The sequence below is a fragment of the Macaca nemestrina genome, chromosome 11 (genome assembly GCF_043159975.1).
Source record: "Macaca nemestrina isolate mMacNem1 chromosome 11, mMacNem.hap1, whole genome shotgun sequence".
Classification (NCBI taxonomy): domain Eukaryota; kingdom Metazoa; phylum Chordata; class Mammalia; order Primates; family Cercopithecidae; genus Macaca; species Macaca nemestrina.
In genome coordinates this window covers 10,826,764-10,842,533 of record NC_092135.1, presented here as the reverse complement: position 1 = coordinate 10,842,533, position 15,770 = coordinate 10,826,764, and the positions used below count along the sequence as shown (strand labels likewise).

At 48.3% G+C, this 15,770-nt stretch overlaps 1 protein-coding gene across 4 annotated transcripts in view; it reads left to right on the top strand.

Annotated features, from left to right (window-relative positions):
* The first annotated feature begins 1,164 nt into the window (after positions 1 to 1,164).
* LOC105492471 (RAS like proto-oncogene B) overlaps positions 1,165 to 15,770 on the top strand; it is a 52,183-nt gene continuing 37,577 nt past the window's right edge. Inside the window, exon 1 of one of the 4 annotated variants that reach the window (XM_071072605.1) lies at positions 1,165 to 1,319. The gene's annotated coding sequence lies outside the window, so the exon portion shown is untranslated. The remainder of the gene's footprint in view (positions 1,320 to 15,770) is intronic. The other 3 variants (XM_011759642.3, XM_071072606.1, XM_011759643.2) reach the window with 3 other exon arrangements.

Genomic DNA, 15,770 nt, shown 5'->3' with positions numbered 1-15,770 from the left:
GTTTGGGTCTGATTCCTCTTCTAGGCTATAAATACTAGGGAGCTTCCTCTTTGAGAAGCCTCCTACCCCATCTCCTTACTATACCTAGCAAAGTGTCTGTCATACAATTAGCACTCAATAAAAGTTTTAAATGTGAATGAGAATGGTAAAAACAGAATACTTCAAATAGTAGGCTAACACTAGGATATTCTTCTGATTGCACTTTTTTTTTGTTAAGCTGATCATTTAAGACTAAGGTAAAGCTTCTGTGCTTTTTGATATAGATGCTGATGGAGGGACTGGATCTGGTAGATACATAGCAATCTAATCATGGCCCAAAGTCTCCAGTATAGTACACGTGCATCCTAACTTATAATGATCAACAATGAAATAATTAATTCTACTGTGCCAGCAGCCATGGATATCACATTGCATAAGAGATAGTTCTCTTCCTTAGAGATAAGAGAGGCGGACATTTAAACTGTTAGTTGCGATGCCTTGTGACTCGCATGAGGTCGCACGGTCACAAAACCTGTGGAGGCGGAGGTGGTTAGGGAGGAAAAATCCACCGAGATGAAGCTGTATTGGATACAAAATCACACGTTCTCGGGTTTTGGCAGGAGAAAACCTGTTGGCCGGGAGCTTGACCACTGCATTTCCAGACTCGAGGCTGTGGCTGGGGTGGGATTCTGGCCCTTGTAGGCGGCCTGGGTCCCGTCACCGCGATGCACTCAGTAACTCGATTACTGCTGATGGGATGTCATCAGCGAAGCGAGTGGTGGCGGCAGGTGGAGTCCTGCCCCAGGACCCTCTGGCGGCGTCCCCATCGCCGCGCTCAAGCACTCTTCGCCGCCTCGTAATTTTCTGTTTCTGTATGATCAGGTCTGTCCTTCGCTTTTGCTTTCCATTACTTCGTCCTGGCCCTGGCCTGAATCCCACAACTGGCGCCCCTACCTTTCCCGCCCGCACCCGCCCTCAGTACCGGCGGGCAGCTCCTCCACTGCCGCAGGGTTACTAGCTCCGTGTCGGCGGGGGCAAAGAGAGAAACAGAGGGGGGCGGGGCAGGCGCGCTGCTTGGAAAACCCGCCTCGGATTGGCTGACAGCCCCTCGACGGGCGTGGTTTCCGAGGAGAGGGCAAGAACGGAAGCGAAGGCGCGCTCTCGAGAGGAGGGGTTGCCTAGGCGACGCCGGGGGCGCGCTCGGGGGGTGGGAAAGCGAGCCGGGCTACTCAATGACAAATCGGCGTAGGACCGCTGGGGTCCGGCCCCGGGAGGGGGCGGGGCGCGTTTAAGAGCGGCTGGCCGGGTGCGGACGGCGGAGGCGGCTGGACTGGTCTCTGGTAAGGGTGCGGCGCCCGCGGGCTCCGGGCGGGGTGGGGCGCGGGCTGCGGAGTGGGGTACGCCGCGCGCCCGCAGCGTCTTGATCCCTCCGTGCCGGGCTGTGGCCGGGAGGCGGCAGGACACGTCGCGTCCCGAGGCCGGCGGAGGGCGACGCCCCGGCAGCGGCCCCGCTCCGCTCCAGGGGGCTCCCTGGGGGAGTCTCGGCCTCTCGGGCTGCCTGGGGCTGAGGAAGCGGGGGCGGCCTCCGCCTCTCCCTTGTCGCCGCCGTTCCTTCACTATCCCGCAGATGGCTCTGCTTCCACTTCCTGCCGCGGGCCTCCCGCCCGGGACCGTCCACTTCCTCAGTCCTCCGGCTGCAGCTTGGGCAGGGTTAGGGCTGGGAAGTGTTGCAAAAACTTACTGCCCTCGGAACTTGCACGCGCCGTGAACTGGGCGGTGTTCCTGAAGGGCTTCGGTTTGCTGGTTTTGTTTTGGTCCTGTCTAGCAAATGAGCATAAAGTTATTTCTCCCCCAGCCTCCTCCCCGTTCCTTTCTGATAGGGGCCAGCGGCGAAGGGGCTTCTAAGGGGAAGCGCCTGGACTGGGCATCGCCGCCCCTGTTTTCGCCACCTGTGGGGGTGTGAGGTTATCCGTGCTCGGTGGAGGGCTGCGGAGCTTGTTGCGTCCACACTGCTTGCGTGAGCAGTGTCCTCTCTGTGCTCATTTCCAACGAGAAACGTTGGAACTTCGGTGGGTGTTCTTATCAGGTGAGCCTCCTGGACAGAAGTGCTTGTGCCTGGCGGACTGAGTGAATTGGCCGTGGAAGAGACTTGGCTGATTGCTCATCTGGGTTAACTGTGACTCGTCTTCAGCTCTTGTAGAACAGTGCACTTTCTGCTCTGTCCTGGTTTTCTAACCTCATTTCTTCTGAAGTTTTGGGGATGGATGGTGGGCATGGAGTATCAGAGGGGATAGTGAATCTTTTAGAGGTGTCAGTGACTGATGTTCAAAGCAGAGCCATAAGATGGTTGGATGTCAAAGCTCAGAACAGGTCAAGGCTCAGAAGTGGGGCGACCATGAAAGGTAGCACTGCATATTGGGAAAAACAGGAGGGGTGAGTTTGAAGACCTAGGTTTGATGCAGGTTCTGAGAGTTTACCAGTGTTGTGATGTGGAGCACGGTGTTTCCGCCTCTGAGTTCCAGAGTCAACAACTGTAGAGGGGCGATGATAGTTACCCTAATTGTTAGGATTAAACGAAATGGGAACGGGGGAGAAGGCGGCCAGGGAGACATATTTTTGGTGCGTGGTTCTAGTTGTCAGCCGGTCTGCTTTATTCTGACCATATCTGGGGCTTTCCTTCCTTGCCCATTCACATTGCTTCCCGTTGGAAACAGCACTCTTTTCGGAGATCTCAGCCAGATTTCCCTCTGCCCGAGGAGTAGAACATTTTCCCAGGATTGTCTGTGGAAAATAGTGTAAGTTATTAGATATCTTTTGGGAACTTGGAACCTAGACCATAAGGATAGAGAAACATGATTTAGAGTCTTTCACGGCATATGAGAAGATTTTGGTAGAAAATGAGAGTAGGAAAGTTCTAAATTCTTGCCTTGGCTGAAGATGGCTTGAGATTCCATGAAAAATTTTAAGCCTGAGAATTGAGATAATCGTTTTTTTTTTTTTTTTTTTTTTTTTGGGGGGGGCGGGGGGAGGCGGGATCTTGCTCTATTTCCCAGGCTGGCGTGGAGTGGTGCGATCACCACTCACTGCAGCCCGGACCTCCCAGGCTCGGGTGATTCTCCCACCTCAGCCTCCCGAGTAGCTAGGACTACAGGCTTGCGCCACCACGTCACGCTAATTTTTATATTTTTTTTAGAGATGGGGTTTCACCGTGTTGCCCAGGCTGGTCTCGGACTCCTGGGCTCAAGCCATCCTCCCACCTTGGCCTCCCAAAGTGCTGGGGATCACAGGCGTGAGCCACCCCGTCTGGCAGGGATAATCCTTTGTTCCAAATCACATAATCCTACTATATCTCTTTGCATTTAGTTACTAAATTCTTACCCCCCCTCATGTAATTTATGGAAGTTAGAAACATCATTAGAGACCTTTCTTGAAAGCTAAATTTGGAGACAACATAACAACTAGAGTGGGAAGAGATCTAGGTGAACTCTGTAGTTTTCCAGTGTAACTTGTCTGCAGGTGGTATACAGGAGTCCCACTTTTCATTGGCTCTAGTTACTGCTAACCAGCCCCTGCTCTAGACATGCCAGACGCTTTTTTGTTTGTTTGTTTTGTTTTTTTAAATGAATGCATGTTGTTCTGAATGTTAGCGCAAAGAGAGCCGAGCACAGAGGAAAAGGAACTCTTCCCTCATCACACGGCGGAGTAGTAAGGAGGAGGGAAACTTACATTTACTGAGTGTCAGCTGTCTATTTGGCACAGATCCACTGATCCAAGCCATACCAGTTAAATATATGGCTTTGGAGATTTGACCATGGGCTGTCTTCTTTAGCTCCTCAGTTCTTTTGGTAGCTAGGAATATAAATACTGGTCTATGTGTACACATATTCTTAGATATTCCAAAAAGCAGAGGGGCCAGTAGGCAAGAGAGTTAATGAGCCTTGGATGGGTGACAGTGAAAAGAAAGATGAAGAGGATGTGGAAGTGAGTGTCAAAGAGGGACCGCATTGCTTACTACAGCAATTGCAAAATTCTAACCTGGTCTCAATTTCAAGTTTGTCACTTTAAAAAAAGTAGCTGCTTATAATTTTCATTAGTGTTCTCTTGGCTGTTTTTGTTTTTGTTGTTGTTGGTGGTGGTGGTGGCTAGTTGTTTTTTAGTCGAAATCTAAATGTGGAAAAAGTTGCCATTAATTGATAATTGCCAATATATTGTTTTCATTGTTGCTTTTGTCAGTGCTTTGTGGGCATTTTATAGATAGCACTGTTCCAAGCTATGTAATTTTACTGAGTATACGGCATGAGTTGAAGGAAATTTAGTAGTTTGGTCCTGCGCGCCTGGCTGCCTGTAGTTTGCCCACATTTTGAATGAGTTTTCTGGGCTGCATAACAAATTTCCCCAAACTTAGCAGCTTAAAACAACAGACATTTATGATCTCACACAGTTTCTGAAGTTCTGGAATCTGGGGACAGCTTGACTGGGTGCTTCTGGCTCCCTCCTGAGGTTGCAGTCATCTGAAGCTCCACCGCGACCATAGGATCTGTTTCCAAAATGGCAGACTCACATGGCTGTTGGCTGGAGGCCTCAGTTCTACACCCTGTGGGCCTCTCCACAGGGCTTTTCACAACATGGCTTTTCTCCCCAGAGAAAGTGATCTGAGGGGGTTGGGGAGAGAGGGAGAGAATGAATATGATAATGATCAAGATGGAAGCAGCAGTATATTGGTGTCTGATGTGGTTTTGCTGTGTCCCCACCCAAATCTCACCTTGATTGTAATCCCCATAATCCCCTCATGTTGTGGGAGGGACTCGGTGGGAGGTAATTGAATCATGGGGGCAGTTTCCCCCATACTCTTCTCCTGATAGTGAGCTCTCACATCATCTGATGGTTTTACAAGCATCTGGCATTTCCCCTGCTGGCACTCATTCTCTCCCCTGCTGCCCTGTGAAGTGGTGCCTTCTGCCATGGTTGTAAGTTTTCTGAGGCCTCCCCAGCCCTGTGGAACTGTGAGTCAATTGAACCCCTTTCCTTTGTAAATTACCCAGTCTCAGATATTTCTTCATAGCAGCGTGAGAACAGACTAATCCAGTGTCTAATCTTGGAGATGGCATACCATCCCTTCTTCCAGCATTCAGACCAGATCTGGTACAATGTGGGAAAGGACTACAAGAGGGGAGGTCAGGGCTCATCAGTATTCTTGGAGGCTAGCCACCACAACTTTTTAAAGGTTTAGTCCAAACATCATTGAGAAAATCTTTCTTTCCGATGTTTACTGAAGTATACTTTAGGAGATGGAAACATAGCTGGGGTCTTTACTATTCTAGAGGCTTTAATATTGTACGTGAAACTTTTATGTTCTTTCTTCTGGTTCTTTGTCAGATGCTGGAATTAGCCAAGTATGCAGTAGCTTTGGAAATTAGAAATTCAGATCTTACTGGTCCCTAAACCAAAAGGAACGTCTGAAGTTTTTTCTTTTACCCCAAAACAAGTTGGTAAAAAAATATTGACAGGGTGATCTCCTTTGATGAATGGCTTAAAATTAGTCATTCATTATCTGTGCGTTCTTAAAAATAAAACTCATTGGCAAAGTAGCTGAAAAATTTTGGAGAACCTAAACCCTCTTACTCTTCCCCATTATTTTAAAACTTTGGATACTGCTTGTTTGCCTAGCAGCTCTTCAGCTCTCTTTTGAGACCCTCATACATTTTCATTATCCACCTGGATAGAAGGGCGCTATTCTTTTAGCTCCGGATGAAATCTTCCTGAAGTGCCTACAGGTAGAGAGAAGAGTTTCTGAATCCTGAGCCTGAGCCTGGCTAAATGACCTCTAAGTCCCTTTCATCTCTAAAAATTTTATGATCCTGATATTTTTTATGATGAATATCCTTTGAGTTGTGCATATTTATAACGAAAGATTTCATTAATCATGTTAAATTTCAACCTCAGAAGACAAGCTTTTCTGAGAATAGCTTTTGTTCTTCCCAATCCAGTTGAAGGTTGTTAGAGTCACTGTTAGGCAGAGTTGAAAAGTCAGCACTATTTGCACTTCCTCTGCTTCCTATTTTTGGCCCCTTTCCCATCCTCTGCCCTAATTTATGAGCTAGTATCTTTCTTTTCTTTCATTCTACTTTCCTTGTAATCTCCCTCCTTCCTCCCACAGGAAGGATTGGTGGCCAGTGCTTTACTGCTGATAGCTGATCCTATTGTGAGGAATGAATTTTAGCCAATGTGATACCTCTAGTAATACTTGCATGGCAAGACTTTTAAACATCTCAAATTACATCTGTTCACTTAGTAAACACTGCCATTTTTTAACATCTTAAGTAGGTCTAACATTTAGTCACTTTCCTCATGGGCATTATCATCTCTTTAGTCCCCACCATGTTGCCGGCCTGGCCTGGTACACACCCACATCTGCTCTTGACCCCTCTGTTTTTCTACTCTGTAGCCACAATTACCTTTTCAACATTCAAGCCTAATTATGTTACCCATTTACTTGAAATACTTCAATGGCTTTCCAGTGCGTTCAAAGGTCCCAGATCCCTAAACTTGGCCTACACTGGGGTCTTGAATGATCCTGCCCTTCCTTTCCTCCTCAGTGTCATCTTGTACTGGGCTCCGCCTTTCTCTCTGCTGCAGATAGCTGTGAAGGTCTTTCTCCAGTTTCTTGACTAGACTTTGCTTCCTCTTGCTTCAGGCCTTCCTGAATGCAGTGTGTGTGTGTGTGTGTGTGTGTGTGTGTGTGTGTGTATACGTATGTGTGCATCAGGGTGGGGGGATATGGGAGGAGTCCTAGGTAGGAAAGTGCTTGGCACATTCACAGGGCTGGAGGAAGGCAAGGAAAAGGCCACGGAGGCCATGGCCAGTAGAGGGTTTAGCTGCTGCTCATGGTGAGCCTTTAAGGAGCATTAAGCACAGTGTCATGTGCAGTGTTAGAAGCTTCGTTGGAAGGGCTGTGTGGAGAACAGATTGAAGAGGGGCTGGAGTGGCAGTGAGGGGTCACTTAGGAAGCTGGGTGACCTAAGTGACCTAAGTGTTGAGTGGATGGTGGCAGAGAAGATGGAAGAAGTGCATGGATTTGAAATGTATGTTGGAGATGGAATCCATAGAATTGGTGATGAATTGAGCTGGGGAGAGGCAGTGGGAGTTAAGAATGACTTCCAGGTCATTGGTAACAATAGGGATACTAGTAGTGACTTTGGTAGCTACTAAATGGGGGATAGTGAAGGAGCAGATTTTAAGGAGGAAGAATGAAGAGTTCTATTTTGGGAATAAGTTGAGTTGTGGCAGCCCAGTGGGCAGGGGCAGCAGCAAGGCTGTGAGCCTGGGGGCCAGGAGAGTGGGCAGGGCTGCATCCTCAGGTTCGTAAGTTGTCTGTATAGCCACTGGGCTGTATGCGGTTACCTGGGAAGAGAGTGCAGATGAGGAGGGAGCAAGACTGAACTCTGAGAAGTGCTGCCATCTAGAGGGGGAGGAGGAATGCCTGGCAAGTGGCGCCGAGAAAGGGCCCAGAGAGCCACCTGGGAAGCGCTCAGCCTGTGGGAGAATGTGGGCTGTGGAAGCCAGGAGGGATGGCTTCAGGAGGGGGACGCTGGGAGGGGCCCTATACTGGCCTGCTGCGGGCCTTCGCTCTCCAGGCAGCATTTTATCGCTCTTGCTACCTGCTCATTTTAAAGAGGAGGATGGCATGGGAAGGAAGAAAGAAGAGTTTTTATTGGAGCCAGCTACGTGGAGTTTGTGGGTGATCTTGATCTCACAAGTTTCTGTGAGCTTATGTTGGGAGGAAGTTGGATTGGAATGGTTTCCATAAATAGTGAGGGAAGGGAACACAGACTTCTGCTACCCAGAGTGGGGCCTGTGGGTCAGGAGCATGATTAGAGACTAGGTTAGGGGTGCCGAATCTTGGGTTCCACTCCAGACCTACTGAATCAAAATATGCATTTTCACAAGATTCCCAGGTAAACTATGCATTAAAGTTTGAGAAGTGTTAGCATAGATAATTCCTATAGAGGAATTGTGTCATTAGCTAGAAGGATATATGGGGGTCAAAGGCATGCACGCATGTGCGAGTCTTTAGGGTGAAGATTCAAGTCTACACGCTGTTGGGGATGATCCTGTAGCAAAGTAAAGACTGATGGGTGCTGCCGAAAAAGGGTAGTGGTAGGAAGTAAGTTCTTGGGTGTGGTGTTGGTGGAGGGCTTGGCCTTTGCTAAGAGCAGGACTGTGCACTCCATGAGGCTGGAGACAAGGAGAAGAAGGGCGTGGAAGGTTTGTAGATTTGGTGAAGGAGCCCTGAGGGAGTTTGGGCTTGATGGCTTCATGTTCTCTGGGACAAATGAGGTTCGGTTATCTGTCAAGAGTGAGCAGAGGGCCGGTCGCGGTGGCTCAAGCCTGTAATCCCAGCACTTTGGGAGGCCGAGGCGGGCGGATCACGAGGTCAGGAGATCGAGACCATCCTGGCTAACACAGTGAAACCCCGTCTCTACTAAAAATACAAAAAGAAATTAGCCGGGCGTGGTGGCGGGCGCCTGTAGTCCCAGCTACTCCGGAGGCTGAGGCAGGAGAATGGCGTGAACCCGGGAGGCGGAGCTTGCAGTGAGCCGAGATCGCGCCACTGCACTCCAGTCTGGGCGACAGAGCGAGACTCCGTCTCAAAAAAAAAAAAAAAAAAAAAAGAGTGAGCAGAGGGAGGGCACGGGGTGAGTCACAGCGAGATTACTAGGAAGTGTGGGGGAGTGCCCATTCGTGGTTTGTGATCATAAGTGCATTGAAAGTGGAGTGCTGGGAGGCTGCTTTCTTGAGTTTCTTTCCCTCGACAGCAGCATTTGCGTGCTGGGTGCAGGTGCTGAAAACAGCGAGTGAGATGGAGGGGAAGGGAGCAGGGAGATGAGGTATCTGCAAGAGGGTTTTCTCATGTCGGGCTTTGGGATCTAAGCTGGTAAGGGAGGCAGTGCAGCCCAGAGGGGCTTGTTACGCAGACAGAGAGTGCTGGAGGCCAATGCTTGCAGGTTTCAAGAGGGCAGAGGATTGTGTGTGGGGGGGTATTTGAACAAGTGAACAAGAAGGATGGAGGCTGAGGCTAGAGGTTAGAGGAGGTAACTGTTTCTGGTGACGGTGAAGTTCAGGTTTTGGCCATGACAATGTTAGATAGAATGAAGGAAAGGGTTTTCAGAGAAGAGAGGATCAAGGACTTGAGAGGGGCCAAGCTTGGCTGGGACATCCATATGCGCAGGTGTCACTGGGGAGGACGACGGGACTTGGGGTAGAACGGAAGTCTGCAGACCAGAAGCAGATGTCCTCAATAAATGAGAGAAGTGACCAGAAGGTCCGTAGTGGATAGTAACGAGGTGAGGGACAGGCTATTATGGCTGGAAAGCCCAGGCCTCAAATGTGTGGGGGCTTTTGTAAGAGGGAGGGGGCTAACGGAGGTACTGAAGTGCAGGTGACACTGAGGAGGGAGGAAGGACACGTATCTGGTCTGTCTGGCCCTGAAGCGCATGGCATGGAGGAGAAATAGCGTCTGCTTGATGTGGTGTCCCCAGGGCACACCCAGGTCTCAGACAGAGCTAGAAGGTAGAGGAACATTCTTAGAAGAGGTGGAGGCTCTCGAAGGGTTTGCTGGGGTGCCTGAGGTTGCAGGGACCAGGTGGGTTAGCCATTTCAGGAGGTGGATGCAGTCCTGTTGGGTTGAGAGCCCTAGTCATAGGGAAGGGTGGGGACGCCTGCACTTCTGGTGGTGACTGTTCAGGACAGATGTTCAGCAGTGTGCTCCCCCTAAGAGGAGGGTGGTCCTGTTCTAGCACCGTAGTTCCCAAACGTGGCTGGGGAGGTGGCACCTTCCTTGTGTGATCCTCTCAGGCTTCACACACTGACACAGCAGGGAGGAGAAGGCAAGACTGTTTTTGTTAGAGCCGTTTCAGGAGTTGCTGGGGAGATTTAGGACAGGGACATCCTGAAATGCCCATTGGTTATGCCTCTAAGGGAAATTACATTGTGTTTTGAGTGGTGAAGAAAGAAGGGTATGAAGGGCTTCCGTTGATGAGAATATGCCTGTGCTTGTTACCCGGTTGAGTATGCCTTTGGTACATGTTTTCCAGGTGTCCCTCCCCACTGCCCTGAGACGTAGGCAGGGCAGATATTGTCAGTGAGCGGGAATGACTTGCCTAATCCTCTAGTGAGTCAGTGGCTGAAGGAGGACTTGAAGCCAGGCCCCTTCATTCCTCGGGACAAGGGGAACTGCATCTGAGTAACAAGTCTTTTGCCTTACCTGTTTCTTATGGACTGGCAGCTTTTCCTGCCTTAGCGTGTATTTGGCTCTGAGGCCGATTGCTTTTTCAAGACCTTCTAGAATATTAGAGTGATATTTATTTATTTATTTTGAGATAAGTTCTCACTGTTGCCCAGGCTGGAGTGCAGTGGTGAGATCACAGCTCACTGGAGTCTGGACCTCCCTAGGGTCAGTGATCCTCCCGCCTCAGCCTCCTGAGTAGCCGGGACTACAGGTACATGCCACCACACCCAGCTAATTTTTGTGTTTTTTGTAGAGATGGGTTTCGCCACGTTGCCCAGGCTGGTCTTAAACTCCTGGGCTCAAGCAATCTGCTGCTTTGGCCTCCTGAAATGTTGGGATTACAGGCATGAGCCACTGTGCCTAGGTGAGAGTGATGTTTAAAGAGCAGCTAAGTGCTTACTGAGAACTTCTTTTAATAGGTATTCCTTCGTTTAATCTTCATAACAGTCCTGAGGATATAGTCCTCCTGTATTTCATTTTATTTTTGAGACAGAGTCTCGCTCTGTCACCCAGGCTGGAGTGCAGTGGCGCAATCTTGGCTTACTGCAGCCTCTGCCTCCCAGGCTCAAGCGATCCTCCCACCTCAGTCTCCGAGCCCAGCTAATGTTTTGTATTTTTGGTAGAGATAGGGTTTCACCATGTTGCTCAGGATGGCCTTGAACTACTGAGCTCAAGCAATCCGCCCGCCTCAGCCTCCTAAAGTGCTGGGATTATAGGCACGAGCCACTGCGCCTATCCTGTACTGTGTTTTATTTATTTGTTTGTTTGTTTGTTTGTTTGTTTGAGTCTTGCTCTGTCGCACAGAGTGGAGTGCAGTGGCGCGATCTCCGTTCACTGCAATCTCTGCCTCCGGGATTCAAACGATTCTCCTGCCTCAGCCTCCCTAGGAGCTGGGATTACAGGTGCCCGGCACCATGCCCAGCTACTTTTGTATTTTAGTGGAGATGGGGTTTCACCATGTTGGCTAGATTGGGCTCAAACTCCTGACCTCAGGTCTGCCTGTCTCAGCCTTCCAAAGTGCTGGGATTACAAGCATGAGCCACTGCGGCCAGCCTATCTGTCTGTCTGTCTGTCTGTCTGTCTGTCTGTCTGTCTGTCTATCTATCTATCTATCTATCTATTCGAGATGGAGTCTCACTCTGTTGCTCAGGCTGGAGTGCAGTGGCGAGATCTCAGTTTACTGCAACTTCCACCCCCCGGGTTCAAGCCATTCTTCCTGCCTCAGCTTCCCGAATAGCTTGGATTACAGGCGCCCACCATCATACCCGGCTAACTTTTGTGTTTTTAGTAGAAACGGGGTTTCACCATGTTGGCCAGGCTGGTCATGAACTCCTGACCTCAAGTGATCAGCCCACCTCGGCCCCCCAAAGTGTTGGGATTACAGGTGTGAGCCACCGCGCCTGGCCTTGTCCTGTATTTTATAGATCAGACTGAGGACGAAAAATGTTAACCAAAACTGTTGGCTTCCTAATGGCAGACTTCAAGTCAAGGGTTTGTTTTCCTGTCCCACACTGTAGTTGGTATATAACTATTTTTTAAAAATTCTGGTAAAATGTACATAACATAAAATTCAACATTTTACTTATTTTCAGGGGTACAGTTCAGTGACATTAAGCACATTTACTTTGTTGTGCAGGGATCACCACTATCCATCCCCAGAACTTCTTCATCCCAAACTGAACCTCTGCACCCATTAAACACCAACTCCCCACTCCCCTCTTCCCCCAGCCCCTGGCAGCCGCCATTCTGTCCTGGTTTCTGTCTCCCAGTGTGATTGTTTTGGGTACCTCATATCAGTGGAATCATAGTATTTGTCCTTTTGTGTCTTGCTTATTTCACTTAGTATAATGTCTTCAAGGGCGATCCATGTTGTAGCATGTGTCAGTTTCCTTCCTTTTTAAGGCTGAATATTCTATTGTACATTTATACCACATCTGATTTATTTGTTTATCTACTGATGGACATTTGGGTTGTTTCAACCTCTTGGTTATTGTGTGCTGATGTGAACATGAGTGTATAAATATCTGTTGAAGTCCTTGCTTTCAGTTCTTCTGTATATACAGCCACGCATCACTTAATGACGCATATGTTCTGAGAAATGCTTTTAAGCAATGTCATTGTTTTGCAAACGTCATGGTATATTTACACAAGCCTAGGTGGCGTAGCCTACTATACACCGAGCCCGTATGGTACAGCCTTTTGCTCAACATGCTACCTGCACGTCATGTTACTGTACTGAATACTGTGGGCAGTTGTAACACAATGGGGAAGTATTTGTGTAAACATATCTAAATGTAGGAAAGGCCCAGTGACAGTACAGGACTGTAATCTTATGGGACCACTGTTGTATACGTGGTCTGTCATTGACAAACGTCTTTTTTTGATGCATGACTGTATAACTACTATTTTTTGTTGTATATTTTCTCTCAGGTCTTTGTCTTAGAGCTTGTGCTCTGTGTTGCCTGCCTATGCATTTTTCTCCCTCTTTAGTGAACTTTCTGAGCCATAGATCTATGTCCCTGAAATAAGTTTCAACATTTCACATCATACTTGAAGCTCTTCCCCACCCCACTCTAATCCACTCATAGAGCACAGACCATGTAGTGGCTCAGAGTGTAGACTGCTAGGGCTCCAGTCCCAGCCCTGCCATCCACTAGTTAAGTGACTCTGGACAAATCATACAAATTCTGAGAGTATGCAATATACTAGAGATGCTATAGCAGTAGAAGTAGTAGTAGAATCTGTTTAAGTCTCTAAATAGGATTTTATTTGAGTAAGTAATTCAGAATAGGGACATGTATGCTAATTCCAAATTTGCCTTCAGCTGTTAGGAGTCCCGTAGCTCTAATGTGTCCACAGCTGCCTCTTCAGGTAGCAGGAACTTCAGAGCGAATCTGTATAAATTGGTAACCATCTGTAAGGCTAGCAAAATCCCAGATTCCATGGGTGGGTAGAGGGGAACTTTATTTCAGAAATAATTATATTAAAATCAGCTTGCAAATTGCTCCCACCATTTATCATTGCTTTATAGTTCAGGAAAGTCATGAGATAAATGCATTAATGTTTCAGAGTATACTAGGCTGCACAGTGGCTCATGCCTGTAATCCCAACACTTTGCGAGGCTGAGGCAGGAGAGTCACTTGAGGCTAGGAGTTTGAGACCAGCCTGGGCAACCTAGTCTCTACCACGTTTGTTTGTTTTTTTTTTTGAGACGGAGTCTCGCTGTGTCACCCAGGCTGGAGTGTAGTAGTGCAATCTCGGCTCACTGCAAGCTCCGCCTCCTGGTTTCAAGAGATTATCCTGCCTCAGCCTCCCAAGTAGCTGGGACTACAGGTGTGTGCCACTACGCCCAGCTAAGTTTTGTAGTTTTAGTAGAGATGGGGTTTCACCATGTTGGTTGGCCAGGATGGTCTCAATCTCTTGACCTTGTGATCCACCCACCTTGGCCTCCCAAAGTGCTAGGATTACAGGCTTGAGGCACTGTGCCTGGCCAAAAATTTTTTAAAATTAGCTGGGCGTGGTGGCATGTGCCTGTAGTCCCAGTTACTCGGGAAGCTGAGGTGGAAGGACTGCTAGAGTCCCAAAAGTTGAGGCTGTAGTGAGTCATGATCACGCCACTGTACTCCAGCCTGGGCGACAGAGTGAGACCTTGTCTCAAAAAAGTAAGTAAGTAAAAAGCTTACCAGCTACCACTTATCTTTTTGAGGCCTCACAACCCAGGTGGAGAACACCAGCTCTGGTGTTTTATCTACCGAATGTTGATCGTCCCCTAAGTACCAGGCACGCTGGGCACACAAAGATGAATGGGCCTGAAGTGTGGTGGGAGAAACAGACCTCATCTTGGGGGAAATCACCACTTTCCCGAAGTGAAATGGTAGACAGTATTGACAGGCATGGGGGCCCTCTGAGACTGGGAGGATGAGCTGGCTGGGGCATATCTCGGAAGGTGAGGAGGAAATATTCCGGCTGAGTCTGAAATTATAGGCGATCCTCCTCCATCAGGAGGAAGGGCAGTCCTGGCAGAAGGAATAGCATGTGCACAGAGGTACAGACCGGAAGCAGCCTCCTGCTTACAAGAAGGGACTCCAAAGCCTCCTAGTTTTTGTTTTAATTTCATTTGTTTTTGTTAATTTAGTTTTTCTTTTTTTGGGGGGGGTGGGTGGGGAGGGACAGGTAAAAAGGTATCTGTTAGGTAACAGAAATACCTAAAACAAATTTCCTTAGGCAAACAGGAGGGCTAATTAGAGTTGTTTCGCATATCTAATGTCAGAAAAAAACAGTCAAAAATGGAAAGATAATTTAGATCACTTAATTCAACTTTCTGATTTTTATAGACATGGAAAGTGAGTCGTAAAGTGTATGAGCATATAAACATATTCCATTCCCTGGTGCTAATTAGAATAGCAGCTACACAAGGGAAGGGGAACTTGACCAAGGAGGTCAGTTGACTCAGGCCAGGGTCTGGGTATGAGATCGGGAGGACTGGGTCCATCCTGTCTGAAGCTGGGTCAGGGAGCCAGGCAAACGAGTGAGGCAGGTGGAAGTAAGAGTGTAGCAGGCTTACACTGGCTTTCAGATAGTGTATGACCCTTCCAAAAGCGGCAGCTGCTCCGCAGCACCAGCCGAGTCGTACTTAGGAATGTCAGACTTCTTGATTTTTTAAGAGATGCCAAAAATTTGGACTTTATGTGAAATCGTTCTTTAAAAAATGTAAGTAACTAAATGAATTTTTTTTTTTTTTTTTTTTTTTCCAGACGGAGTCTTGCTTGGTTGCCAGGTTGGAGTACAGTGGCACGATCTGGGGTCACTACAACTTCCGCCTCCTGGGTTCAGGCGATTCTCTTGCCTCAGCCTCCCGAGTAGCTGGGATTACAGGCACGAGCCACCATGCCCAGCTAATTTTTGTATTTTTAGTAGAGATGGGATTTCACTATGTGGGCCAGGATGGTCTTGATCTCCTGACCTCATGATCCACCCTCCTTAGCCTCCCAAAGTGCTGGGATTACAGGCGTGAGCCACCATGCTGGCTTAAATGAATTCTTAAAAGCACTATATGAACAAACAAAGTATGTCTGCAGGCCACCAAATTTTACAAATTGGCATCTCTGCTTTTGCCAAGTGGTGAAAGCTGATCCACAGCAAGGAAGAGAGACAGAGCCAGCACGTGGCGAGAATCACAGGGATGGTCTGGCAGCTCTCAGGGCCCTGTGTCCAGTTCCTCCCGAGTCCCAGCCCTATCCTCGGCCTCCTTCCTGTAGCATAGTTTTTCGTTTTGAGTCAGTGACATGCACTAGTAGTCTGCTAGTAAATCCCCCTTTGTGGTATAAGTTAATTTACCTTATGTTTGTTTTTGTGGAACTTTTCAAACATACACGAAAGGACAGAGAATAGTACATAATGCATTACCTTGTCACCATCAGTCAATGAATGACTAATCCGACCAGATGCCATGGCTTATGCCTGTAATCCCAGCTACTCTGGAGTCGGGGGCAGAGGGCCCAGG